This window comes from Falco naumanni, chromosome 17 (genome assembly GCF_017639655.2).
Source record: "Falco naumanni isolate bFalNau1 chromosome 17, bFalNau1.pat, whole genome shotgun sequence".
Lineage (NCBI taxonomy): Eukaryota > Metazoa > Chordata > Aves > Falconiformes > Falconidae > Falco > Falco naumanni.
Window position 1 is genome coordinate 2,837,181 of NC_054070.1, and position 24,662 is coordinate 2,861,842.

At 56.2% G+C, this 24,662-nt stretch overlaps 1 protein-coding gene across 1 annotated transcript in view; it reads left to right on the plus strand.

The window, feature by feature from the left end:
• The first annotated feature begins 3,515 nt into the window (after positions 1 to 3,515).
• The window catches only part of LRRN2 (leucine rich repeat neuronal 2), a 38,392-nt gene continuing 17,245 nt past the window's right edge, over positions 3,516 to 24,662 (plus strand). The window contains exon 1 of the mRNA XM_040617034.1: positions 3,516 to 3,831. The gene's annotated coding sequence lies outside the window, so the exon portion shown is untranslated. The remainder of the gene's footprint in view (positions 3,832 to 24,662) is intronic.

Sequence of the window (24,662 nt, forward strand, 5' to 3'; positions counted from 1 at the left end):
TGTGGGCAGAGCTGCAGCAACAGCCAGAGGTCCCATAGCAGAGGAGCGTTGTTACACAAGGACCTATGGTCACTGGGATGCTTCTTGCTTCATTTTAGCTGTCCTTTATGCTGGTGAGTTTCTGATCAAGTCTTGTGTGCTCTCTGTCCCCTATGGATGGAAAACTGAAGTCTGGTGGTGCAGTGTTAGACCCTGACAGCATAAGTGGCAAGAAAAAGGCACCTAGCGTGTGGTGTTCTTATGTGGGTTTCTGGTGGTTTCTTGCTGGAATGGTAGGTATGGAGAAGCAGTGCCATATGCTTTGTGCTCCCAAATGCTTGCAGAGTCTTTGCAAGGCGTGCCCTCCATGAACAAAGCTTGCTGAGCTCATGCTGATCCAGAGGGGAAGCAGAGGCTCCGGGGCCCTTGTTCATCCAGGTCTGTTGCAGCTAAAGCTTGGCTGCGTATGGCTTGCCCAAGCTTAGCCCTCCAAATCTCCTTCTCTGCAAGACTGCCTTAGTGCTGCTCCCCAAGGAGCTAATGTTGTGTCTTAAGGGATAAGAAGGCGGATGTGAAGCTCCTTACAACCCTACATGTGTAACTGGCTGTAGGTAAAAAATCATCCTGAGACTGCAAGCTGCTTCTCCAGCAAGAAAAGTTTTTAACCCCTTGTACCAGGGGAATAAGTTCCAGGTGACTTCAAGTGCAGGAGGCATGAGAACTGCTGAAGCAGCAGAGAAAATAAATTAGTGCCATCTCGGCTAAAATCCCACACAATTAAAACCTGGATCAGGCTGTGCTCATCTGCCTGAAGATAGCATCTTTAGAGTGACATGCATTAGTCATCATCTGCAGCAAGCTAGCTTAGTGCACAGGAGGAGCCTGTTTACGAGCAAGGTGTTAGAGAAGGCTCCAGGCCCCCTGGGACCAGCTTCTCCCTCCCCGGCGCTGTGCCACCTGTGCCTGGAGCTGGGGGAAATGCCTGTCTCCATCTCTTTCCCTGGCTTGCAGTGGAGGCAGCTCAGGCTGACAGTAAACGTGTTTGCAGAAGCGCTTCTCCTGCACCCAAAGCACGTGGGGAACGCTGCCAACATGGGCCAGCATTTCTGCCATCTGTGAGGCAGCGGATGTCCCATGTCACTAGGAGTGAGGTGACACTAGTGTCCCCAGCCTGCAAATGGGAAGGGGGTCACTGAGAAGGGACCTATCTGAGGCTGTGCAGGGAGTCTGCAGCAGAGGAGAAGAAACTCAATTAGTCTTAAGACCAAACAAGCACCTTTGAACCCCCTGTAGTTGGAATGAGAAGTGATTAAATGACCTGGGCTTAACGGTGCTGTACAAGCTTCCACCCAGCCTTGGATGAAAGCCCTGTGCTCTTCAGCTGTTTCTATGGCGTTGGCTTGTTGGTCCAGCCCCGAGCAAGGTCTCTGCAGCACCAGCTGCTCTGATCGATGGTGCTCTGGCAGCTGGAGAGGGAACTGCTGCTGCCCCATCTCCTCCAGGCCCATGTTTACAGGCAAGGGGTGCCCTGAAAACAGTCCCCAGGAGCTGCAGGGTGTTGCAGGGGGAGCTAGCCAAGCGCAGGAGCACCCATCCACAGCCACAGGCAAAGCTTTCCCTGTTCCTCCCCGAGCTGAAGCCAACCCTTGGGCAAGCCCCGTGGCTGAGCCGTGAGGTTGGGCTCCGGGGCGGATGGGTTAAACACAAAACCTTGGCCTTGGGAGCGGTGGACTGCTCCGTGCAGCGGCCTGGGGTGGGCTTGGGATGCTTCCTGCACCATGGAAAGAGGAAGGCAGCTCTTGCTCACAGCTATTTGTGCATGCCGTGTTGCAGGCGCACAAGGATGCAGCACTGGGGATGGGCATGGAATGGTCTGCGTGTGGCTGGCTGCTTGCTCAGCCCCTGTGCCCTGAGTTCCATGGGAGGGAAGGGCACGAGGGGCTCATCCTGCCAGCCCCATGGCGTGAGGAGGTTGCAGACTAGAAGCCATCCCAGCCCCTGTTCTCTCTAAGTGCCCATGGTCCTGGCAGCAGCAGCAGCAGGACATGGGCATTGCCACAAAGACCATCTGGAAGGGCTTCTCCAGCTGACTGGCAGCTCCGTAGCCTCATGAGAGAACTGGTTTTCCTAGCATGCTTATGGGGCTTTTGCAAAACGAAGGGGCATGGCCCTGCATGGCCCGGTACTTGGATAAAGCCTCACGTTTCACCCTTTGCTATCTGAAAAGCCGTGAGGGGACCTTCCAGCGGAGACCCCTCTTTGACTCTCAGTTTGTGCCGCAAAGCATTTAAGTGAGGCTAACATTAAGCATGTGTTCCCATTAAGTATCTGCATAAATGCTTTGCTGAATGGGGGCCAACATGCCAGAACATCACCCATTTGGTTTGGGCACACGGGCAGGGATTTTATGTTATTGAAGTCCTGCCAATTAAATCAGGTCACTCCAATCTCTCCTCTTCTGCCTCTCTGGCTCTCACGCCTCTGTGTGCGTCTGTTCTCCATCCCCACGGTCCAGCCCACCGCCCCAGGCAAATGCTCTGGGAATGAGCCAGACCCCCAGCTCGGCTCATGCTCCTGAGCATGAAATGGGGATTCAATAGCCACCGTCACTCCCGGGGTGTGTGGCATCCGCAGGGCTCTGGCAGCTGCTGGATGGGGCTGGGAAAAGCATTTCGGGGGTGCGACTGCTGGAAAGCAAACAAAAGCTGGAGCTCCTTTGCTGCACCCACCCCAAATCCTGCCTTTGTCTGAGCCCCACGACTGTGCCTGGCTGGGGTGTTTCTCCCCGCATAGAACTGGGTGCGCAGGAGGATGGGAACTCCATCCCTCACCTCTTAAGATGGGTGACAGGCAACCGGAACCCCAGATCTCTCAATCTGAGACACAGCAAAGCAGAAGGCAGCTTTTCCCCAGTGTTTTTCAGGGTTAAGAGTCTCTGAGCATCCCTTTCCAGGAGAGGTGAGCCGCCAGCAGCTTGTCTTGATCAGGGATCCAGCCACCCCGCGGTGCTGCAGAACCCCATGGGATGTTGTGCTGTCACCCCGGCTGCACTGGGGATGGGGTAGGTGCCGGGGACTCCTGGGACTGCACACAGCCAGATCTTCCCAAAGGCAAAAAAATCCCTTTGGGTGCTGGTGGGCAGGAAGGGATTTGGGCCACAAGTCCACCCTGTCCAGTCTCCCACTTCCCTCCTAACGTGGGGCCATGCAGCATGTGGGAGACCCCCTCCCAGGCTTGGTGACCCCTGCCCATGGGGAGGGGACTGTAGCGGGACCAGCATGCACTTTGGATGCTGAGGGGTCCAAGCAGCCGGATCAGCCTTTGCAGGAGCTTTTTTTTATCCGGTCCTTGGGAGCATCACCCCAGGGGGTTGGGGGTGCCGGGGCTGCCCCTGGGATGCTCGCCAGAGCCGCAGGAGTTAAGCACGCAGCCGGCAAGAGCTGATTCAGGTGGGTGGCATGTCGTGGTGACAAGACTCGAGTGAGGAGGAGGAGGACTGGGAAAGGGAGGGAGAAGAGAGGAGGAGGGGGGGAGCGTTTGCAGGCAGCGGGGAGCAGCGAGTGTGCGGCTGCAAAGGAGCCGTGCGAGGGAAGGATGAAGGTCTCTCCCCGTTGCCTCCAGACCGGGTGCTGAGGGTGGGGGCAGCGTGGCAGGGGGTGGCCTGCTGTCCCTATCCCCCCCCCCGCCCCCCCAAAGGGACTAGGACAGACCCCCCAGCTTTGGCAGGTCCAACGCAACCCAGTCCTTTGTCTGCTGACAGGGGCTCTGCCCGAGCCAGATGTGCAGGCAGCTGTGGCGGGGAGCAGGCAGGCGGATGACAGCAACGCTGGGAGACGGGAGGAGAGTCCAAGGGTAAGTTGGGCTCCAGCCCTGTTAACAGTATTGTCGGTCAGTTGTGACTTTTGGGGGGGGTCTCCTGTGCCTGGGGGCTCTGCAACACAGAGCTGGCTGCTTGGCAGTTTGTTTGGGGTTTGGGGGGTTTTGCCCCTTTTCCTTCCAGAGCTTTGCTTTCGCTGATCTCTGACACAGAGGATAAACGGTGTGTTTGAAAATAAATGAATGAAAACCAGGTGAAAACGGGAAATGCACACAGCATCGGTGTCTCGCCAGTTCGTGGTCCAGGAGGGGGCAAGGGGCGGTGGGGCAGCCTAGGGAAAGGAGATTTTTCCCTGGGCACTAACGGTGGGATCTAGATTCCCAATCCTGGAAACTCCTCTGGGATTGAGTCTTTCCCCACCCAGGCACCGATGGGAATGTGGGGTAACCGTGGTGAACCCCACGGTGATGCGCTGGGGATGGTGCTGCTGAGACTGAAATCCAGCCTTGCACGGGGATATGCCGGCAGGATGCGATCCAGCCAGGAGCAGCGCTTTCAATGCATTAACCCCTCTGTGCCTGAGCTCTGTGGAAAATGTTGAAGGAGTCAAGCGTAGAAAAGAGGCTGTGTTAAATAAACCAGCCTGGTCTTTTGGAGTCCCTCCTTCTTTTGCAACCCACCTTTGCCTGCCCGTGCCAGGTGAAGCTCACCTAAGGGAGAGGACAGACTGCCTGGGGGGTGACAGGCAAAAGGTGATAGCAAAGCAAACCCTGGGAGCAGCCGCCCTGGGTCAATGGTGTCGTTTTAATGATTTCTGTGCTGGTTCTGTGTTTAGCTCAACCCTTCCTATCCCTGCTCCTCTATGCATGCGCCTCCCCAACGCAGCTACACCAGAGACGTGCACCCACCCGCAACCTCTGTGCTTGTACCTCTGTGCAAAGCAGCCCGCAGCTGTCGGGTGTGTGGCTGTGTCCTGCCAGCCTGGGCAGCAATGGGGACCTGGGGGGCTCTTCGCAAAGAGGCACCCGCTGCAGGGACCCTTGCACCCACCTGTGCTGACCCAGCCTGGGAAGGGTGCTCAGGAGTGGGAAGGGACCTCATAGCTCAGCCTGTGGCTGAGGCATCGCCTGTCCTTGCCTCTCCCCGATGCCCAGACAGGTGCCGAGCCCTCTTCACCTCCTTTTGCTTCCTGCCAGAGCCTGAAAAAAGGGATTTGGGAGATCTCAGCACTGTCCTCCTCTCCCAAGAGTGAGAGGGCAAAGCCCTTCACCTGGCAGTGGGACCTTGGAGGACAGGAGGGGATGCTCAGGGTTGGGCATTGCGGGGTGGGAGAAGGACCCTTGGAGCAGTGTTTCCAGGGAGGCTTTTGCTGGAAGTTGCTGCTGTCACCGCTGGGCATGAGGATCTGGGTCCTCAGGCCGTGATCTAACAAGGTTGGGAGGTCAGAAGCTACGCACAGATGCTGCCTGCCTCACCACCCTCTGGGTGCTGTGCCGGTGCTGAGCCAGGACCCAGCCCCTGCTGCTGCTTTGAGGACGAGGAGCCCTGATGCCACAGCCTGGATGCAGGCAGAGCTCATAGCAAGGCTGGGAAGCAAACATCTCGTTTCTGTCTCAAAGCCCGAGTGCGGTGCAGCCGTGGGGTGACAGGGATGTGGCTCAGCACAACTTTCCCGGAGCGCTGACTGCTCCCTGCCATGGGGCTTCTCCTCTCATGGGGGTCCGTGGTGCTCACGCCCGGAGCATGGGGCACCATCACCCAGCTCCAGTCCTGGCTCCCCGTGGCAGGAGACCCTGGTTCTGCTGACCCAGCCTCTTTGGGGACATGGCTCTTCCCGGCACTCCTGGCTCTCCTTTCCCCGGGGCAGAGCCAGTGCTGAGCACTGCTACCCCAGCACCCTGGGCCCTCTCTGTGGGCAGCGGGCACTGGTTTGGCACTGGGTAAGTGGCTGTGCAGAGCAGGGCTGAGGGCCAAATGTGGGGATGAGTCTCTGCTCCTCAGCCATTTTAAACCCCTTCCTTTGGGTGGGACCTCTTTTATTCTTCTGCAGTGTAGAACGAGGAGCTCAGCATCAGTTGCCGGGGCTGAGCTGTGCCAACACCCATTGCAGAGCCTGCAAAATCCCTCTGGTGCAGGGGAAGGGGGTGGTGAGTTAGGCAGGACCCCAACCTAAACCCATCCCACCTCCCTCGGGGTGTGGGAGCATCAGGAAACCACTTTCCCCACAGCACTGTATATTAAGCTGCATAATTGCTTCCCCAGGGAGCCAGGGCAGCCCCTCTGCTCAGTGCTTCAAAGGAGATGCCGTGGAGGCTCCGATTCCCAACGCGGAGCAGAGCTTCAGCTGCTCTAACCAGCCGCGGCTCCTTCTGCTTTGAAGAGCCGTGCTGCCTCACGGCAGGAGAGGGCTCGTTCTCGCTCCTCGCTGTAGCTGATCACTGCCATTCCAGGATGTGATCCTAAATTTCCCGGCTAGGACAGGGATGGAGGATGCTAGGAAGGTCCACAGCTTGTTGCAGTTGGGCACCTGGCAGGCTGGGAACTTCACCATGCTACCAGCACCTCTCCACATGCAGGGAAGCCCAGCTACAGGGCGCTCTCCCTTTCTTTATTCCCAGCAGACGATGTATTTTCTAAACCACCTTCAGGGTAGACCCTGGTCACTAATGCCTCTTCCCTTCTGTCCTAAAAGCTACCCGTGGGATAGCATTCCTGTTGGTATGTGGCCGATTCCTGAAGAGCAGAGATGCCAGCCCAGGGCTGTGTGATTCCCCTCCTCGCACGCAAACTCGCCACCTCCCTCCCTCCTTGATCTCACATCCTTTTTTTTTGCCAGAAAACACGTCGAGGGGCTGTTTCAGTGCCCTCTGCCAAAGATGAGGTGTGAGCCCCCGGCACTGACTGATGGTTGCTCCTCTGCTTGGCATGTGTGGGAGGTACCTGTGCCTTTGGTTCTCCTCTTGGAAATGAAATTGTTGTTCACAGGGGAAATGCTCTCCCCTGTGCTCTGCATCAAAGGCTGCAGCTCTGCCCTGGCCAGGGAAAGCCACAAGAAGAAGAATTACAGCTGCTGCTGAGCAGAATGCTGCCTGCTGCTTGCTGAGAGTGAATCAGGAAAAACATTAAAATTAGGTGAGCTTAAAACTTCTCCTTAAGAAGGGGATGGTCTCCATCAATAAGGCTCCGCACTGGGACTTTGGGGTTGAGTTTAGAGTTTGGTTGTTTGCTCTTGAGTTGTGAGCTCCTCCCAGAGCCCAGGGCATCCCTCCTGCCCTGCCAGCCCACAGCCATGCCCTGGCCACCCCAGACCCTTGCACACTGGTCCCCATGCGCATCCCTTCCAGCATCCCTTCTGTGCTGGACCGAGGCAGCTGCTGAAATGCCCGACATCGTTCCAGGACATCAGCCAGCTCATAGGCGGTGAAATATATGTGCAGGTTTAGTGGTTGTTGACGGCAGAGAGTATTTTGTGATAAATATATTTATAGTGGGGTTTGTAAAAGGCTGTTCCAATGGGTGGTTTTTAGGAAGGCAATAAACGGCTGAGAAAATGGTTCTGGTTGTACCTTGGAGCAGAGGGACGGCAGCCCCAGCACCCCTTGCCTTCCCCCCCTCCCCCTGCCTCTGTACCCCTGGCAGCAGTGAGCGTTTGGGGGTCCTGGATGTGGGAAATGGGGGCCCACAGATTACAGCATCCCAGTCAGGGAGGGATGGGGGTCTGAGTAACCCCCGTGCCCCCTCAAAACAGCTGGAGTCCTTGCAATGGGTGCTCCCCAGGATCTGTTTGCAAACACGCAGCGGAGCAGGAATTATGTGTCGGCTCTGTTTGGTGTGTAATTCTGAACAAATAAATATAGGAAAATTGGGATCTGTTCCCAGACAATTCACAAAGGGCTTAATTGGAACTTAAGTGGTGCCTAAGTCTTGTGCTGGCTCTCTGCACTGGGGTGCTTTTCACCCAGACAGGGGAAAGAGACAAACTTAGTCAATAAATTACTTGTGATAAATTATTCACCAACTCTACTTGGAATTAATGCCAGCTTCCCCCTCCAGCAGCTTATAAATGCTCTGATATCTTCTGACCCTGTCCAGGCTCCAAAGCTACCCATCAGCTTTAAAAGCCTATCCCAGGCACTATTAGAAAATCATATTTTGTGGCATTTATAACCAGTAATAAAAAAAATAACACCAAGATTAAATTTGGCATGTGAGGTCAGAGCGTGACCAGCTTTGTCCTTCCTGTTGACCAAAGCTGAGCCGAGTCTGTTCTCAGGTTCAAGCTGAGAAAATTGTTTTGCATGAAGACAGGCCACTGTGCTTCTGTGAGACTTAATAACGCTTGCTTTGAATTTAAAAGCCTTCATCAGTGAGGAATTTGTAATCAGCATAAAAGGGGTTTTGCATTTTAACCAGCTTTTCCCAAAGGCAGAGATGAACTAACTCCAGCTCTCTTGTTTAGGGGAAGAAAGCATCCTCGCCCCAAAGCCCAGGGAAGCTCCTCTCCCTGCTCTGTCCTGTGTCCCAGCAGGACCATGTGGCTAGAGATCAAAAGCCTGGAAATATAAAGGGAGGGAGGAAAAAAAAAAAAAAGTACAAGTATCCAGCCACCTGAAAAGGAAAAACTGGGTTTTTCCTATTTGTGAAATGAACTGATTTAGTTTGTGCTGGAATAAGCATTTCAATTGGGTGTCTGTCACTAGTTCATAGGATGATTATTAAATTTAACTCAATTGTTTGGTTGTTCAAAGCACTGTTCAGCAACGCATTATCAAAGCTGCTCGTTTGACTTGAAAAGCCCATTTGGACTTTTAGACCCCTTGGCTCAAAAAGGGTCTGCAGCGTTTGATCCGAATTTGCAAATTGCTGCGGTTGATCAGAAGCCGCATTTTTCAGCGAAGGCTTTTATTCCCATGGAAAATTCTGCCCAGTCCTATTTCTGAGTCACTTTTCCTAACTCCTACATGTCGCTGCTGCTGCTCAAAGCCGGCGATGGAGCCGGGCGGGCTGTCCCAACGCCTGTGCTGATGGGTGCTGGCTCTGTGCAGCTCCAGCTCTCCAGCAGCAAGATGCAGCTCATGCAGCCGATGGGTCCTCCAGCTCCCAACGGGCAGCGGGCCTCATCCCTGCATCCAGCTGTTTGAAAGGACCAAGGAGCAGAGCCAGGGTCGGCTCCATCACAGTGCTGCTGGGTTTCGGGGCTGCCCTGACGCCTGTCCATCGCTTGCACCCAACGCCTCAGTGCTGAAATCACCTGGTGGTCTTTCTTTTGCATGAAGCTCTTGGTAAATAAGACAAATGGGATTTCAGTGACATTCCCCAGCCAGCTTTATGGCTTCTCAGTATTTTGTTGACTCCTTCTATGCTGGTTAAACCCTCCTGGGAAGCCACAGACATACCCCCTCATCTCCCCCTTTTCTTGGCCACGGTTGTCCTCCCCGGCTTGGCAGGCACATGCATTTTCCTTGGTTTTCTCCGATTTTAAGGGAAGTTAAACAAACAGGGCTGTTTACATCTGAAAGCCATCACTTCTCATGCCGAAATCTCTGCTCGCGGGCTGGCAGCAGCAGGAGCGCTGCAGCTCTGCAGCGCGGGGGCCACGGGGGGCTGGGGGCTCGCACCGAGCAGCCAGGCAGCCTGATGTTGCATTTTGCTGTGGTTTGTATTTATAAGCTTTATATCTTTATCTATTTTATAAGCTGTGGAGCGGGGAGAAGTGGGGAGAGCAGCATGCTGGCAAAGTTGTTTTCTCCTGGGAAATCGGGGATGCACTGGGAAGGGGAAGGGGCGATGCACTATGGCCTTGCGGAGCAGCCGCTCCCGGTGCGTGGCATCCCACTCCCACGCAGCCGGGGCAGCTGGATCCCAGCCCCGCTCGGGGCGGGGGGGGGTGGTGTGGCCAGGCAGAGCTGGGTGCAGCTCCATCAGCCCTGCATAAGGCTTGGTGCCATCTTATTTTTCCCGGTGTCCTTGGTGCAGACAGTCTCCTTGGGCAGCGCCTGTAAATAATACAGTTGCAGAGCTGAGTGGGTTTAAAAACCACAGCGGGAGGGGGGAGCAGTTTGCAGGCAGAGGCAACGGAGAGGGCTGATGTGGCTCCTGCTTCCGAGGGCACCGGCTGAGGAAGGGGTGAAGGCGGGGGGTCATCCCGCTGTGCTGGGGCACAGGCAGCCCCCCCGCTCCTGCCCTCGGGGCTGCCTGCAGGCAGCAATGCCCCCCCACCCCCCCCCATGCCACTGCAGGATGGCCCCACACTGCAGCTCCCCGACCCCCCCAGCAGCCTGGGATGACTAAGAGGCGATGAACCACTCCTGGAAACTCAGAAGAGATCTAATTCTGTGAATAAACTACAAAAATAAAAAAGATCCCTGGGGGGGAGACGATGTTTGTGAATTAAAGACAAAAGTGGGTGACATTTCCGCCAGCCATATGCAGCTGCAGCGCCGGGGCAGGGGGGGAGGCACACATGGGGCCACCGAGGGCTGTAATTCCCGGAGATGATGGGAGAGCAGCAACTTCTCCCGCTCTGCCCGTGCTCGGTGGACTCACACCGGGTGATGTGGTGTCTCAGTGATCATGGGGAGCCTTGTTTCATCAGGTGACAGCCAGCCCTCATGGCATGTGACGAGGGCAGGAACCAGGTTTTCCTGTTGCACAGCAGCCCTGGGAACTGAGGGCTTTGCAATGGGCAGCTGGGATGCACCTTGGATCCTTAAGGATCCTTAGCGCTCTTCCTTCCTGCAGCTGCTGCAGGGCACACAGGACTTCAGGGTCACTTCTCAGCTCAGAGCCTCCAGCTCCAGCCCAGCATCCTCCAGACTCAGTAATGCCAGCAGCCGGGTCACCCCGGCTCATCGCAGTCTTGCTCCTTCAGGCTAATTCCCTCTCGGCTAGCAATTCTCTTCTCCCCTCCTCTGCCGCCAGGCTCCCAGCCGTCAGTCAGTTAGAAGATGTTATTTAAAATAAACTGGAAGTGGATTTTGCCAAGAATAAGCCCAATCTCTCACCCATGAAGGGTTATTTCATCCCCTTCAGTTTGGGAAGGGACCTTTATCAGCTGCCAAGAGCCCCAAGGTCTGGCCACGGGCGGGGCAGTGCCCACCAGTGTGAGGGGCACGGACCCCAGTGCACGAAACATGGAGGTTTGGGGGCTGGGTGGTGGTTCCCCCCTGGTGGGTGGGTGCAGCAGGGGCCGTGGAAGCCCCTTGGCTTGTGATGGCAGAGGCAGCCCCGTGGTCCATGAAGACCCATCAAGACCATGGTCCCCATCCCATTGGAAACCACCTCTGTGGTCTCTGCTGGTGGCAAAGTCCTGCAAAGCTGGGGGTCAGCAACCCCAAACCCCATAAGGGGGGGGGTGGTGGGGGGGTGGCACAGCCACCCCCAACTCGCTGAGCCCCTCCCAGCTGTGGTGGCTTCCCGGGGCACAGTGCAGGGCTTTGCCTCCATCCCCACCAAGCTGCTCTGCGCCTGAGGAGGGGGTGAAGCAGACCCAAAGCCGTGCCTGGCAGTTGCTATGGCAACCGGACATTTTTCTTATGATTCCTAATGACTTATTGGCATTTGCACTAATATACAGCTTTTTTGGCTGACGGAGGTTGACTTGTCTCTCCTCAGCCCCTAAAGAACAGGAGCATTGCATGCAGGGCCGGAGTCCAGGTTGGGCTGGGGGGGCTGCCCCAGTGCTGCCCCTGGCTCTGGGCACAGCATCCCTGATGCTTCGTGGGGAGCAGCACAGACAGGAGCCACCAGCCAGCTCCCTGCAAGAGGCAAGTGCTCAATCACAGCTTGTTTTTCCCCGGGTGAGGCTCAGAGGATAGGAGGGCTACAGGATTTGGAGAAAAAAAGGCTCTTACAGGGCAGGAGCCAGCCAGAGCAGAGAACAACAGCCCTGCAAGAAGCAAGAGGGGTCCTGGGCTGTGCAAATCCCAAACTGGTGCTGATGGGGTCTGAGATGTGACTTCAGCATCGTATTCCCAGCCACGCTGGTAGGATATCCCAGATTTTCCTCTGTGAAGTTCGGCACAGAGAGGAAAATCAATGCACTCTTCTTTAAAATCCATGCTTAATATCAAACGTCATACCTCGCCCAGATTTATTCGGGTGGATTAGATACTTCTTAGCTGCTCAACATCACGGGGCAGTTTGCAGTGCTGGAGCAATGCCCCAGGCAGGGCTGCCCGGCTCCCTCGGGCTGAAAGCAGGGCTTGCATCCGTGCATGGCCAGGGCCAGCTTTGCAAATATTTGGAATTTTTTTCAGAGAATTGGAGACCAGGGGGGCCAGTTTGTGGCTGCTGAACCTGTACTTGCACCCTGAGAGCTGTGCAGGGTTCTCAGCAGGTGAGTGTGTGGCTCTGAGCTCTCCTGCCTAACTCCTTCAGAGGCACAAGCCATACAACCCACCTGCTTTGGTTTTTTTCCTGCAGACGGGCTGCTGTGTGTCTTGCACATGGGAAACAGCGTGGAGAGCAAACAAAGACCAGGGAGACAAAGTTACCGGCATGGGCAGGAACAGCTTCACGTCCAACTCTGTAACACTGGGTGCTCCCAACGTTAGAGCACTGATGTGCTCTTTCTGGCTGTCATGTCCTAATGAGCTCCCGAGACATGGGGTTTGCAATTACCGGCTGAAACTTTCAACCCTGAGCACTGAATCTGTGTGCGCTGTAGCTCAGCTAAAATCATGGGAAGACTTGGGGGGCTTTTAGGGTCAGTGACAAGCTCTTGCAGCACAGTGGCAGGGGTTTGTACCCCTTTTTAAACGGGTCTCCACCAGCTTCCCTCCTCTTTGCCCTGTCCTGTGGCCACCGAGCGTGACTGTCGAATGCAGCAGAGCTACCTCTCACTGGTCCTGGGCATCTGCCAGCCCCGAGAGGTTTGGTAGGACCTCATGTCCTTACAGCAGCTCCAGGGCATCGTGGCAATAGAGCAGCACTTCATCAGGATATGGTCTATGGTGGGAGGGAGCAGGGGGGTCCAAGCCCCTGCAGGGCTGGCTCAGCTCCCCCAGGAGCATCTTACATCCCTGCAAATCCTGCTGAGATGTTCTTTTGTGTCACTCTGTGGGGTCATCAAGCCTTCAGGAGGTGCTCTGTAACTCCAGCCTTTTATCACAGCCGCATGGCCCAAGGAGGCCAGAATGTGCCAGCAAGATAACAGGGAGAGACTTCCTCGTAATTAGAAATTAGCCCTGATTTCACGGCACTTACAAGCAGCCGCGTTGCCATCCTGACCTTTCTTCTGCTGAAGATCAAAGGGAGCAGGGCTGGGCTCCAGCCGCGGCTGCTCTCGCCCTGCTTTGCATGCATGATGCGACCCCATTCTGCTGCCCGTCCGCTGATGCTGGAGTCATCTGCCCCTCCGCTCGCTGGCATTGAACCCTGCCCATGCCCCTGCCCGAGCCAGCCACCACCGCGTGGGTGGCCAGCTGTCCCTGCAGGCTGCTGGCTCCCTCCGCTCCTGCAAGAGCAGTTTAACCCGTGAATGAAGAGAGAAATAAGATGGAGATGGCAAGGGACCAGCTGAGCCCCCAGGACAACGATGCTCGAGCGAGGTCCGCGGCTCCCTGGCCCTCGCCTCTTCTCTTGGCACCGTCTGTGCAACGTTCCCCACCTGCAGCAATATTGCTTAGCTGAAGAAATATTGCTTCCAACAACAGACCCCTCTAGAGAAATAACAGGAGAGATCCCATCATGGTTTTGATTTTAATTACACTCAGGAATTCTTTCCTTTTTTTAAGCTTTGTTTAATAACCTGTTCCTTCCCACACAGCCCTCCTCTGCTGAAGAAAGTTTAAAGAGCCTCGATTTATCCTTCTGAAGGGACTAACAACAAAACACTGCAGTGGCAGAGTATTTCTTCCTAAAATATCCCGGGGGGACATGCTGGAGCAGCCCCTGGCTGTTCCCAGGCTCTGACTGGGACAGGACCATGGTGGCTGGGGGCTGTGCAGGTGCTGGGCAGCCCCTCGGTCTGCACCGATCCAGCACCCTGGGCAGCCAGGAGCCACCTCCAAGAGTGTTTTTACTGTCTCACTGAGAGTCGACACCTTATTCCAGGGACCTGGGTTTTTTGGTCCGACAGAAGGACATGGATGTGCCTTCCCCAAGCGATGCCCCTGGTCTCTGTCCCCTTTAGAGCCTGTAGCCAAATTGCTTCACGGCTGGTTTGTGTAGCCACATGGGTAGCAGAGCTCAAAAGCCTTTGACATTGCCCGGAGCTTCCTCTATCAAAGGATGCTGCCCTTGGCTTTGGTGTGGGCAGAGGAAGGGGGGAGGTTTGGGGGGGGGCTGCTCTGCAAATGAGCCAGCCTTAGTGGCCACCCCCCAGCCCAGCCCAGCCCCCAGGCTGCGCCGAGGGGTATCGATCGTTGCTGTTGGCAGGCCGAGCTGCTGGGGAAGGTCACTCAGGCTGATGCAGCACAGGCAGCGTCTGCAGCCGTGATCCAGGACACCGGTTGCCCTGGCCATCGGTCCGCTGGCTTTAGGGCCCCAGATATCCATGGGCTGGGATGGGGACCAAGCTGGATGCTGGATGGGATGGGGACCCTGGGGTTTCCGAGCAACACAGGGACATGGACACTTTCCTCTGGGCTTTAATGTCTCTGGAGAGGAAGGTTCAAACAGCCTCTGCCTGCCTGCTGCAGCTCTAGGCATGCTCCTTGTTTGTTTGATTAGAGAGATGAAGAAATAAATGGAAGAGATATGAGCATCCCTCTTCACTCCCAGCTCCTACGTGGTACTGGCTTGATTTTTCAAAAGGACTCAATGTCCAGAGCTTCAGAGCTGTCTGCATCATTTAGACAGGCGCATGGGAGATGAGCCCTTTGAAAATTGTGTCCCAAATGGTTAACAAGGAGCTGTTCTTCCCCGGAGGCTGGCAGCGTTTCCTCCCGCTCTGTGGGGTCTTTCCCTGTATCTGCAACATACAACAGAGGGAAATGGTATGTCACGGAAATACATATCATAATTTCCTGGCATGCACCTGTCTCTTCCAGCACACACACTGCTGCAAGACACAAACACACACTTGTGCGGATTATGAGCTACTATTGCTGTCATGTTGTCGTAGCTCAACAGGCATGTACAGCCACAGGAGTTATCACATCCCCGTGCCCGGCTGCTGTCAGCCCCTGGCAGCCACCGCGCTCCTCGCTCCATGTCGACAGCCTCCCCCGGGCTGTGGGAGCTGCAGGAGCTGTTTGTGTCTGGAAGCTGCCTGGGGGCAAGGAGCCCCACAGCTCACAGGGACCCAGAACGGAGCCTTTTTGCAGGGAGAGGAGCTGCAGGCAGCAGCGGGAGATGCTTTAGACTTGCACTGCTGGTCATGCCGCTGTGGTGCGGGGCTCGCAGCAATGCCAGGCTGCTGCTGCCCACCCTGCCTGCCCCTTCAGCCTGCCTGCGGCCGAGGGCATGGGCAGCAGCAGGGCTGCGATGGTGGTAACACGGGAGGGAAAACAGGCTGAGCTGTCTGTCCCCTGCTGCTGGAGACACGCGTGAACCTCACCACTAATTGGCAACCTGGGGAGATGGAGAGGGAGAAAGTCCCTCTGCTGGGACACTGGAGAGGGGATTGCAAGGGACCCAGCTTCACATTGCAAGCGATGCCTTCCCACAGGAGAGCACATGCCACCTTCCAGCCTGCATCCCGCAGGACACAGGGCTGGTACGAGCAGAGAGGGCTCCTGTGCAGTCAGTGTTGCGGCCGGGGAGCCTGCCAGAAACCTGGGGGGTGAGAGCTGGAGTGAAGGCAGGAGCTGGAGGTCTCCATTTCCGCTGAAATCTGGCACCTTCCCCCTCTCTGGCAGCCCCATTAGAAGCTATAAATATATCTGAGTGTTCACAACACCCTTTCCCGAGCACCCTGGGGATAAAAATCAAGAAGGATGCTCTGAAGGGGTAGGCTTGATTGATGGGAGCTGGGCTTGACACACCATGCTCAGCACCAGATGGATGACGGAGCAGTGACGGCGGCAGCACTCACAAGCCCCGGCACAAAGGGAGCTCAGTCCCCCGCTGGGAGGGCAGGGGGGAGGTTTGCAGACGAGACCTGAGCTCACCGTGCAGGGTGAGGATGGTGGGTGCTCCTGTTGTGGGGGCAGCAGGTCCCAGCACTGCCATCCCATACAGCCAGGCGCTCAGGTCCCCAACACAGGGGTGTTCTTCTCCCCTGGGTGCTCTGCTCTGCTCCAGGTGCTAAAGCTGGAGGTCGTGAGGGTCTTTGGGGGTCTGCCAGCCCCCTGGGTCTCCACAGCCTGGCTGGAGACCCCCAGCAATGCAGCCTGCAGGACATCATCCCCAGGGCTGGGTGGAGAGCAGGCAGCATCCCTGGCAGGAGCTCCACTTCTTCAGCAGGGTTCAAAGCCAACCCACCTGGGACCGTGAACAATTAATTTTCCCAATCTGCACAACAATCAGCTTCTGAGGCGAACAATTAGCCGGTCACAAATTGTAATTGTCATCTCACTTCTGATTTTAATTTGGCCTAATGAAGGCTAAGTGATTCCGTCTCGCTCTTTCTCCCCCGGCCCCACAGTCCTCTGGCATCCCCGGCTGCAGCGAGGACACGCGGGGAGGCAGCACCCAGCCCGCGGCCGTGGCCCTCCCCGGGATGGAGAGTGCTGGGGGTGGCCAGGGAAAACCATTAATCCCTATTGCAGGCTGCTTGGTTTCAGATATCATGGCCAATAAAAGTTTTATTTAAGGGAATTGGCTGCCTGTGTCCATGCATTCTGGTTTGTCACAGCCTGTTAGCCTCTCACGCTTGCCCTTTGAAGCAGGGGCTATCATTTAATCTTCATCTAGAATAACGCACTGATTTTTTCCCCTTTCTGATTTTAACTCACTGCTGCTTGTACGTCTCTGTCTGCACCCTGCTCCCTCCACCCCAACCCCACATCCCCGATGCATTATCATCTGCAGCACCTCTTGGATCCAGCTATGTTTTCTAATGAATTCATGGTCTCACTGAATTGCCTTTCACTTTAATACTTAATTTAGATTGAAGAAGGTGGTTGCTGGGCCTCGAATACCAAGTGAGACTCTGGTGTAGCTTTGGCTGGAAGTTGCACGATGCCTGGTGGGGTCAGGCTGAGCGAAGCCATCCAAGTTTGGTGAACTTGGCATAACCACCCTGCTACTCTCCAAGCCTGGCAGCCTCCCTTATCCTCCATCCTCAGCATGAAGCTGGGTGGACGAGTTGTCACTGGGATACGGCAGCCCGAGGCGCTGGTTCTGTTTGCGCATCACATCATCCGCCCCCGAGAAGCCCAGTCCTGGCTCCCTCCTGCTCTGCAGCTTCTGTGCGTCGTTTAACACAGGGCAAAGTGAGAGCAAGATGCTCCTGAGCCAGGGAGCAGGTGCTTTGCCACACGCCAAGTCTGCGCAGCTTTCCCTCCGCCCCAACCCCGAGTGCCTGATAATTTTAACACAAGCAGTAAGGAGAGGGCTCCTTCATCCTGATAGAGAGACTGAGCCTCTTCTGGGTTGAAGCATTGCAGCTCTTTAATAGCACCAATTAAAACTGCAGAGGGAATAAGACGCTGGCAGGCAGTAATCACCCAGACTGGAACAGGGCTTGAGCATGAGTTTTAACAGCTTCACTTTAAAGGGAAAATGTACTTTCCATGACCCTTGGATGAACAGAAACCTGGTTTCAGAGCTTATCCAATGCCTGCGAGGTTGAGTATCAGCATGGCCCCGAGCCCCACACCGGGACACGCTGCTCCGCTGCAGCCAACAGCCCTGCTGCCTTGCCCTATTAAAAGCAGCAGGCAGCCAGTGGTGAGAAGGAGCAGGGTAAAGGGAAGAGGAGGAATAAGTATATCAGCAAGGTGAAGCTTCAGTGACAGCTACGGGATCTGATCTTTCAGGGAAAAATGTCATCTCCAGTTTGGGGTGGGGCAGGGGGGGTTGCAGGGAACTTGTGGTGGAGATGAAATGGCCTTCAGGGCCAGTTACAGCTCAGTGCAATGGTTCCCTGCTCACCCCCTTTCTGCAGCCCAGCACCCCACCGGCAGCAGCACCCTGCACCCTGGCCGACTTACGAGCTTGCTCTGCCTGGCATTGCTACCAGCTCCATTTGTTTCCCTGGTTTTTTGTGCTACCTGGGAAGGATCCGGAGGTGATCCTGCCCCAGCCGTGCCCCTGACTTGCTCCACAACCCTCACCCGGAGTTACAACTAATCTGCAGGCTTCTTGGGCTCAGTTAGGGCTGATTTGGTTAGCTGTTCGCACAATTGAGGTCAAAGCCCATCTTGTCTGAAGCTGAAAACAATTAAAATCACTCCTGGAAGGACCTAAGCATGGACCCAGCAGCCAGCATCCCTCCGGCTGCAGGTGGCAGCTCCCTCCTCCCTCCTTGCCCCACTCAGTGCACCTTGCCAGCAGGCAGGTTGTAATTTACAGGGCACTCATCCACCCGCTCAGCCCTGAGCATCTGCCCCCGCCTTGTCCCAGCGAGCTCCATCACAGCTGCCCACACCAGCAGTGCGTGCAGGATCTGGCCCTCCTTGCATGCCCAGCTGAACCAGCCTGACCCCAGGGGTCCCAAAGTTTCCCCTAATCTGACCAAACCAGCATTGCAGTGATGCTCACCTGCTGCAGCCATCTCAGCATCACTAGCGCTGGCTCCCACTGTCACCGGAATGATGACTGGCAGCTCGCAGAGCTGTCACTCACTGCCAGTCCAAGCACAGGAGCCTCCAGCTGGGGTTGGCAGCAGTCACATAAAGATAGAGCTTCATCAGGGCCAGGAGGACCCTGTTAGAGCCATCCCAGAGCTGCCTTTTTAATTGGGCAGGTGCTGGGTGGTGCTGAGTGATGCTGATTTGCTGGGGAGGTTGGAATTGTAGAAGCTGGACTCTGTGCTCATTAACACCTGGTCTTAAGGGGCTCATTGCAGCCAGCGGGAGGATTTTGGTGGCTGTGAATGAGCGGTGTGTCTTTCCCATGCTATTCCTAGAGCAATTCCCTGGGGTGGTTTGATTTCTGAGAGCCTGGGGGCTGTAGATCTGCACCCTGCGCACCCTCAGAGGAGCCTGGCCCCAAACTTGGCCCCTCAATGGTGCCGGTTGGAGCTTTCCCTCCCCTCCCTACCATGGGTGGTGTAAATACCCTGGGGGTGGCTGCAGAGGAGGGGTTGGAAAGGTAAAGTCCTGTATGTTGTTCTGCATTATGGAGAAGAACAACCTGGCATGTCGCTGCCACTGTAGGTTTTGCTTGGAAACGGCTCTTTCATTTCTCTTTGCTCTTACCACACACACATATGCACAGCCATGCCTACGTCCTGTGTCAGGTTTTTTTCTTTTTTTACAGTCTTTTTAAACCCATAATGACACATCTGAAAGTTCTTCCAAAACCAGCCCCTCTCCTTCCTTCTGTGACACGAAGGGATAAGGATCAGCTCAGAGCTCAGTCAGGCGGAGAGTAGCTTTGGTGGCTTTTGCAAAACAATATTTTGTCAGTTCTTCCTAAGACAAGTTGATGGCGGGCTGTCTCCCCACCCCCACCTCCCCTCGCCTCCCCACACAGCTCCCAGGGGATGCACCCACCGGCTGCGAAGTGCCCTGGGGACCCTGTGGCCCTGCCTTTGCCAGCGGGAAGGGGAAGGGGCTGGCTGGGAGTGGGCTCACAGCCCTGCCCTGTGCTCAGCTGGCTCTGGCGTGGGGGATGCTGCGTATCCAGGCTCTCCGAGCCAGGGCTGTGAGCTGCCCCATTGCCTGTGGGGTGTCCCCATGGCAAGGCACTGCATCCAGCCCTGGACAGCTCTTGCCTTCACCCCCTGCACAGCTCCAAGGAAGCGTGGGTGCAGGATTGCCTCTGTGGGCTCCTGGGCATGAGGGCCAGCGTGATATTGCTGCCGGCAGCTCAACACAGCCCCAGGTTTTCAAGAGGGACTTCATATCCATTGCAAAATTTTCCTCTCCAGGAGAGCAATAATGCACTGCGATATTGTTTTATTTTAGTCATTCAAGTGTATGCACAGTGCCTAGAGGAACAGGCAAGGAGACACAGCAACACGCTCCCCCAAGGCCACTCCACAAAGTGCAAACAGCTCTGCCTGTTCCATGCCCCCGTGCTGCGGGCTCTGCCCCAGGAGCTGCCCCAGTGCAGAGGTCTGATGTGCAACATCTGCATGGAGCTCTCCGGTGTTCAGGTGGACAACACCGTGCCATGAGTATCAGGGTAGTTGGAGCTGGGTGTTGCACCCACGCGTGTTTGGATGCTGAGCGGCTCCTGCACCCTGAAATTGCTGGCTGTGGCCAGGCAGGGCTGCTCTCCCCGATGCCTCCGGTGCCTGGTGGGGTTAAACACCCGCCAAAGCCTTCCCCAGGTGCCTATTTTCCCAAAACTTGTAGCCGCCTCATTATCTTCAAAATCGTAGAATTTAAAAGCCATTTGAGGGAAAGAACACGGGTGCGCATGCCCCCACGCGCTGGCTGCATGGCTCCTCTCCATCAGCAAGGCGGCCACATCCTGCCCTGGCACGTAGACGATGGTGCTGGGGTTGTCTGTTCTTCTGCACCCTGGCTGTGGGTTGGATCCAGAGAGGAGATCTGGGCTGTAGCTGTGCCTTAGCAAAGCTTTGCTCCTGGAGAGAGGACACAGCCACTTCCACCCCCACCCCCCACCCCCCCCACCCCCCCCACCCCCCCCCCCCCCCGACCATACAACCCACCCATCCCTGTGGGCATCCCGCCTGCCGAATGGTCCTGTTGCCGAGCTGGGAACCCTTACATAGGTTGGACGGAGGTGGCAAATGTTTTCCATTTTTCTTCCTGTTCCTATCTGGGTGGTTATTATTATTATTATTATTATTATTATTATTATTATTATTATTATTATTATTATCATCATCATCATCATCATCATCATCATCATCATCATCATCATCATTATTATTATTATCAAATTTATTTTATTTTAGATCCCCTTTGAATGACAACTCTATCAAAACAGCTCATTTGGACATGTCAGGTCCATTCTTGATAAGTCATCAGTCATCATGATTGGTGCTGACAGATGCCCTGCAACAGTGCTGCAGTCTTTTGTAATATCACATTATTTTATTTATTCAGCATGGCATGAAATCTCTCCTTTAGGAAAAAGGAAGGGGAGGGGCGGGGGGATTGACTCTCCTAGTGATGCTTCCATTTCTGGATACTCCACGTGGGAAGTAGCAGAAATCAGGCTTGAATGTGGCATTCGCGGAGTTTAATGTCACTGGAGTTGAAACAACTGCAAGACCCTGGATCGCAGTCCTCTTCCAGTAGCGCTGACCCCAAGAGAGCCGACACTGCATGTCACAGCACTGTGACACGTGTCCTGTGTGGGTGCAGACCCTCGGGATGCACAGCACCCTTCTCCCCCCCCCCGCCCCGCCCACAGGGAGGGCCAGGACACAGCGATCCAAGTGCTGCCGTTTGCTCCATCACGGTGATGACGGGAGCAGCCACATCCCCCCTGGCTTGTGGCTGTACCTGAGTGGGACACCCACGTGCATCATCCCCCTGACTGGCAGCGAGCATCCCAGGCAGCTCTGTTGCCCTCCCTCTGCACTTGAAATATATGGCAGGAGCAGGGGCGGTGATTTAGGCTCCCCTTTCACCCCTTCACCTTCCCTTGTATTTATGTGATGCTCGGCTGCATGAAAAATATGGCTCCTTGGCGTCCTGCCTCCTCTTGCTCTGTGGGGAACAGCCACAGCACCACGCTGATCCCTTCCCCAGCCCCGCGGCTGGTTCTGGGAGCTCCAGCCTGCCCGACCCCCTCCCCAGCACCTGGGCAGAGCTGCTGGGGGGGGGGGGGGGGGATGGGGGAGGGCTGACCCCAGGGGTACTACCTTCTAAAGCAGCATTTCAGCCTCGTGGAGCTGCCGGAGGGCAGAGTCTGGCTGTGGTCCCTGGGATGCTCCCGGGGTGTCCCCCAGGAGCAAGATGGCAAAGCTGGGTGGCTGGGCTGGCTGCGGCCAGCAGAGCCCGTCCTGGGAGCTGCCTTCCTGCGTCCCCTAATCTGCATCGCAGAGCCTTTGTTTGCTCTCATTAATGTGTCTGCGAAGTGCTTGATGTGTGAAATATCCTTTTTATTAGCTGGAATTGGCAGGGCCGTCTGGGACTTGCGTCTGCTCCGCTTTCAAGGCCAGGACTCTCCAGAAAAGCCTGTGTTGGTCTTGCTCAGTTTCTGGCTTGTGGTGGGCAAAGAGCTTGGGCTCAGCTCGCAGGCACACTCCTCCACCCAGAAACCACGAGTGGGACACGCCACGGTGTCACCCATGGGTGCACCCACCCCTCAGGTCCTGCTGAGCAAAGCAGGCAGAGTGGTCTGCTAGAGCAGGGCTGGGGCTGGTGTCTCCGGAGTTGGGGATCCCCTGGATTCTCCTGCTTCCGTGGATTAATCTGGTTTTCCTACAGCCCCTTTGAACTGTCGGGACTTTCCCCAGAGTGCGGAGGACTCGCAGCCTGCCGCAGCGCTGCAGCCCACAGGGGATCTCTCCGTCTCCCTCTTCCCCCCCTCCATCTTCCTCCCACGTGTTTTCACCCTGTGTCCCTCCCGCAGCCCCAAAGCAGCAGCACAGAGCACCGCTGACAAGCAGCAGGGTTTAACCCCTCGGCAGAAGGTTGCCAAGCAAACATTAAACTTTGGATTTGCAGCCAGCCTCATTGAGACCAAACCCTCCCTCCCAGGAGGATGCATGTGCTGGCCCGTGCCCCCGCTCACCCACCCTACTCCCCCTTCCTCCTCCTCCTCCTCCTGTCCCAGTGCTCCCGAGACCCCTGGGGTATCGTGTCACAGCAGCAGCATCTCTCATCGGAGCCTGCCACTGAGAACCAGCAAGAGGACGAGGGCCCTGCTAATGGCATGAGTGACGTTGGTGCACAGTGCCCTTGGTGCACGGTGGGGCTATGCCCACAGCACCCCACCGAGCCTGGTGACGAGTCCAGACTCTGCCCAGGGACCAGTGGGGCTTGGCACAAGGGAAAGGGGCAGCTGGAGGGGGAAAACAAGGGGATACAGGGCAACGGCAGCGGTGCAGGGCTGGCTGGGAGGCTTCCTGGCACTGCTGTGGCTGCCTGCAGGGTCCGGGGTGGGGCCGTGCCACTGTCCCATGGAGCAAGGCTTTGGGGTGGAAGGGATGCCGGAGGGATGCTGTGCCCTGCTCCACCCGCGAGCTCTCTGCCATAGCCCAGTACCCGTGCTGGGGCTGCGCTGGAAGGATTTGGCTTTGGAAGCGCCAGCAAGCAGAGCCCATCTCACCGCGGGCGACTTCGTGCCAGGTTTTGTTCTCTGTTGCATTGACCGTTTCTGCCTGGTTTGAATCTGCCTGGCTATGGCACTGCTGCTTGTGCTTCCTGGCCCTGCTGCGTACGCCTATGCACCTCCTGGTCTGCTTTGCACCAGCCACCTCCATCCTGCCAGGAGATGCTCGTGGTTTTGTGTGCATGGCCCAGGAGTTTGGGGACCCACCAACCAGCCACACCGCAGCACCTGAGGACACGGTGGTGGCCTGTGCTTGCTCAGTGTCGGTGTCTTGGCGGGGGGATTGGCTCTCCCTGCTCCCCCAGCCTTGGCGGCAGGTCCATAGCGAGCTCATTAGGAAAAACCTGGAGGTGTTTTCCAGGCAGTTCAGGAGCTTGCCTGAATTATTTAACATGCCGCTCCACAGCACGGCGGGGAGGAACTGAGGGAGCTCATTACCAAGCCGGGGCTGTTTGTCTCTCAGCCACAACACGGCGGTGCCAGGGACAGGCTGTGCCTGTGGCACGGCTCCCCGCTGCCAGACAGTGCTCCCCGCTGCCTTGCACACCAGTTTGGGAATGGGAGCTGTGCTTTCTACCTCTGACACGGGCAGGTTGGAGCTGAGCCTTGCAGGAAGGTCCTGGGGCAAGGACATGGTGCCTGCGAGCGGGGGGTCACTGCGGAGCTGGCGGGTGGGCATCGAGCCCAGCAGAAGGGAAGGGTGAGGGATGCCAGGGGCATCCTGGCAGGCTAGGACCCCTCCATGGGTGCTGAGGTTGGGGCACACGGCTCGTGCAGCTCCCCACATTCCGGGCACTGGGAGCTTTGTTGATCACAGCATTTTCTAAAGCCTCTGGATGATTAAGGAGGCAAATGCCATTTGAAACCCTGCGCTAGGCTCTCAGAGCCTCAGCGATGGCTTTTACAGGCTGAAGGGCTCTAAATTAGCTATTGCCACTCAGGAAGAAGATCTTGGAGATAGGTCTGGAAACAGTGACACAGTGCAGCAACAGTCGGAAAGGGCACATGGCAGGCAGGGGATTATTAGGGAATAAATAAAGCAGCAGACCAAAACCAGTGATATGCCTGCAATCTGAGCAGCGCCTGCAGGCTCTCCTGCCCGGGTGGGAAGGGTCTGGGCAGGGAAACAGCGATGGCCAGAGCTGTGAAACAGGCCCTGTATGAAAAGCAAAATGGGCTTAGGGCTCTGCAGATTGCAGAAGAGACAGTGGCAGGGCGATGAATAGGTGCCTCCAAAACCAAACCTCCTGCTTTCACCGAGCTCACCGGTGCTGGCCCTGCCTGACCCCTCTCCCCTGCTTCCCCATCCCCTTTCTGCCTGGGATATTCTTGACTTTGACACTGAAAGGTGTCAAAAAAAAGGCCGTAAGGGTGCTGGGGAGGGGGATCTGCAGGCGCAGAGCCTGGCCGTGTGCAGCTGGAGTGCTGCAGCCTGGAGACGGTGCCAGTCATTAGAGACGCTTCCAAAAATGCAGGGAGCTGCAGTCCGATGCAGCACGGGTTTTGTTACATGACACAAATTTTACAGAGTAAAGAACAATTCAGCTACGAGCCAGGACTGAGGCTCCATCTTCCCAGCCTCTTATTCCTTCAGGCAACCCAAGCAGAGATC